The sequence below is a fragment of the Miscanthus floridulus genome, unplaced genomic scaffold (genome assembly GCF_019320115.1).
Source record: "Miscanthus floridulus cultivar M001 unplaced genomic scaffold, ASM1932011v1 os_1419_1_2, whole genome shotgun sequence".
NCBI classification, from domain to species: domain Eukaryota; kingdom Viridiplantae; phylum Streptophyta; class Magnoliopsida; order Poales; family Poaceae; genus Miscanthus; species Miscanthus floridulus.
In genome coordinates this window covers 8828-13106 of record NW_027097707.1, presented here as the reverse complement: position 1 = coordinate 13106, position 4279 = coordinate 8828, and positions in this window count along the sequence as shown.

The following is a 4279-nucleotide window of genomic DNA, read 5'->3' as shown; positions in this document are numbered from 1 at the left end:
CAAGCTTGCGTTCTCTGTGGCCACAATGATCCTTCCTCGGTTGTCCTTTTAGAACTAAACTAACTCATCAACTAGATATTAATGTTACCTTTTGACAAAAAGGAATGGTAACCTAGCATAGCACTGCAGATTAAAATAAATGCAAGTGTTCGTTTCAGTGTAGCCCATGTTAACTTCTGTTTCAGAGCTCTGACTAGCTAGAAGCTTTTACTTCGTAGAGGAGGAGCTAGCAGAGAACATTCCTCTGGCTTTATTTCGAATAAGACACAAATATTATGAAATATAAAACGGTGGTGGCTGCGGATCGGAGATGGAACGATGATATAGTGAACTGATCGATGCACGCAGTAACTTTCCTGGAAGCATATATGCCGTGACATGTTTAGTGCAAAGTAGCATACTTGGACCCCTAATTTATGGCCAAAATCTGAGATTACGTCGACGAATCTTTGTATTTGTGTACGTGGAAGGGGACAAATAAGTTGCTGCGTGGTCTGTGGTGGTTCGTGTAAGCATGTGGACGTTTTTTCTTGTTAGGATGATCTCCATCGGTTGGCCCAACGACCAATTGGGCCCCTAATCCGCGTCCTAATCGGGGGTGCTCAACCGGTTCTAAGTGGCTGATGGGCCCCGTCACGCAGCACTATTAAAAGGATGGTGGGGGCTGGGGCACAGGACACGAAGTTCACCGTAACCGCCAGCGCCCCACCATGATGTCCTAACCCCAATCCGATCTAGAAGGGGGAGCTATAAGCGACGGGAAAGCGCCATCACTTTCGCCGCAGCCACCAGCACCGCGTCCGCACTACTACTACCTACGACGACTTAGCGGGCGCGTCTCTGCTTCGCCACTACTACAACACGACACGACCACCGTGACGGTGGCGGCATGGCAGCAACTGCCCTTTTTGGCGAGGTATATCACCAAGCCTATCTAAGTTAAGCATTTTACCCACTGATCTATGCCTAGAAATACTTTCAGTTCTATCAATGGTACCAGAGCCAGATTTTTCTAGTGTGTAGATCAAGATCGGGATAGTAGCAGTTTAGAAGAAGATGAGAAAGATCCGATTTGGATCGAAGTAAAGGGTCCCAAACCCTAACCCTAAAAGGGGGACAACAATAGAAGAAAGAGGGTTCGATTCGGCCCAGTTCGGATCGACTCAAACCCAAACACTAACCTGTGTAGATCGTGTTGGGGAAGATAAACAGTAACCCGAACCCTAACTCTAACCCTAACCCTAGATCGGACCAGTTCCGAGAAGCAAAGAAAGAAGATCCAAGAAGAAGAAGGGGAAAGGGGAAGGCAGGCGACTTACTTCACCACTACCGCCACCATCGTCGCGCGGGAAGATCACTACGCTGTCGCCTCACCGAAACGCGAGAAGAAAGCCGAGCTAGCAGGCTCAGTATACGCGCTAGGGCACCGCCGCCAGGCCGCTCGATGGTGGCGCGCTCACCCGTTGGGGAGCGCGCGCACCGGCGAGAGGGTCGGCGATGGTGCCACCATCCCTCCACCCTCAGGCTCTCACTCGGTGGCTGCGCTCTGTCGCTCGCGGGGCTGAGAGAGAGAAAGGGGAGAGGAGAAGTGAGCTAGGGTTTGGGTGCCGGCGCCGCATCGTGTTTTGTTCCGCCGAGATCATCGCCCCGCCGTCGATCTTCATCCAACGGTGGCGAGCGACCCGGCTGAGATGGAGCCCAGGTGGGAGCACGCAGTGGGCAACTTTGTCGACCTAGGCCCAGGTTGTGGCGTGGGAGGCGCCGAGGGCGCACGCAAGCGTAGTTGGGACGGGTCGGTTTGCTAGTTGGGCTGAAGTACGGTATTGAGTTTGAGTCCATTTTTTGTTTTTCTTTTTCTAGGAAATAAACATTTACTGGCTCAAAGAAATTTAGCAAAGATAATTTTCCTATGGGTAAAATTCATCAATTATGTTTGAGCTTCCACTGCAAAGTTTAATGCTGATTATCTTCTAATTAAATTCAAACCAACTAGGGAATTTAATTTGAAGAGCAGTTACTTTTAGTAAATTATGATTTTGTTTATCCTCTAATTAAATTAGAACTAACGAAAAAATTTAAATTAGAGGAGTAGTCCGATTTGTTTATGTTAAATTATGGTATTATTATTTTCTAACCAACGTTGCTGATAACAATATTATAATGAGTTTAAGGTTAAGGTTTCAATCTCTGATAAATTTACACCAACATAGTCAATTTTTTAAAGAGTAGATAAAGACCAAGAAATACTCCTGAACTAATAGAATGTATTTCATTATCAAGTTTCCGCTGCAATGATGTTGATTATCTTTTAATTAAATTCGAACCAACGGGAGAATTTAATTTTGAAGAGTAGTTATATGGATTTCAAGTTAATTTATGAGTTTTATGCATTAATTCTATTTTCTACCCAACGGTGATGTAGAAGCATATTGTATGTTTTATTTTATTTTTTTCACCGAAGAGCAACACTTGGCTGCATGCCAACGGGCTGCAATGTTGGGCTATGTGAAAGAAAAAGACTTGAGTCAAGCCAGTTCAGGACTGTTTTTTGTTAGTTTACCAATTTTCTGATTAAATTGGAACCAACGGGAAGATTTAATTGGAAAATAAAGTATAAGTGAATGTTTTATGATAAGAGTTGCAATAAGCAACATGCATGTCTAATTTGACCAACGTTGGATTAAGCATGTGTGTTTGTATATAGATTTATCCCGCATGGGGAGAAGTTTTGGCATAGTACTTATGCTAGTTAATCCTGCATAGTGGGAGAAGTTTTGTGATGATTCACATGTTTTAAATCCTGCATAGCGAGAGAAGTTTGGGTAGCTCTTATGCTGTCCTAGTATTGACCATGGCACAATAGAAATGCATCATCATGGTTAATACTAACCAAAGGATAAGAAAAGATGCAACCGTGACGTGCAAAAGTACTGCCAATGAAAGACCTCGTTGAGTTCTTAAAGTGAAATAAAGAAAGTGTACTCCTAAACAGATCAAAAAATAACTATGTTTACATGACATAATCATGTGAATGAAATAAGTTATAAGTGTCTCCTCATTCACAAGTTTTCTAAATAGTTCTCGAAATTATGACAACAAAATTCATGCCATATTTTGAGGGGGAGAATATTAAGATCAATTAAGAAAAATACTCTTCATTAAGAGTGAGATAAAGATAAATTAAGAACGATACTCTCCATTAAGAGTGAGATAAAGATTAATTAAGATAAAACCGTTGGAGGAGTACAATGGTCACAACAATGATACCCCTAAGTAGAGAAATAGCTAAATTTCTGGACCTTTTATAGTTTCGACAGGAAGATAACGTAGTCAGCCTCAAAGATGTTAAGATAGTGCTTAAAGCGCTATATGAGGTTTTAACGGATTAAACCAAAAATAAGATATTTAAAGATACACTATCTTAAGAAAAGATGGGAAGATCTAGGGGAGCATGGTATGTAGAGATATATAGAGATCTAAGACTTGAAGAGAAGAGGAACGGCGTGCCCACTCTAGTGACTCAGGAGCAACAAGTTTCTAAATACCTAGTGATGTTGTATGACTAATAAAACACCTGTTGTTAGCTCTTCGAAGAAGATGAATAATGTAAACTAGGACCTTGTGATACAGGAGCCTATCGAATCAATTGCCTCTTGCCAGTGAAGAGCAACAAGAGCCCCATATGAAAGTGCCAGTAGCTGAGGCCCCAAAAGGTCTCAAAGAATTAGTAAATCAGTTTTCTAATAACTATGAAGTCTAAGTTAGTAAAGAAATTCAAATAAAGGGTGATCCCACCTCATTTGAAGAAGCCATGAGAAGCATTCATTCATTTAAATGGCAAGAAGCTATGGAAGTTAAAATGAATTCGATGAATACCAATGATGTTTGGGACTTAGAAGTAATTCCTAATGGAACAAAAATAGTAGGTTTTTAATGGGTCTACAAGATAAAATGTGACTCTAAAGGGAATGTAGAAAGATATAAAGCACGACTTGTAACAATATGCTTTACGCAAAGAGAATGAAAAGATTACAATGAGAATTTTCTCTCTAGTCTCATGCAAGGATTCTTTTAGAATCATAATGGTGTTCATGGCACATTACGATCACTACACCACAACACAAAGATTAGCGATGGATGGTCTGACGCTAAAAGCGGCTACAGCGACAGACAATCTGATGCTAAAAAGTTATAGCGACAGACTTCTGCAGACGCTGTAAGTCCTATCGCTAAAAATCTTTAGCGTCAGACAGTACTTTTAGCGTCAGACAGTCCATCG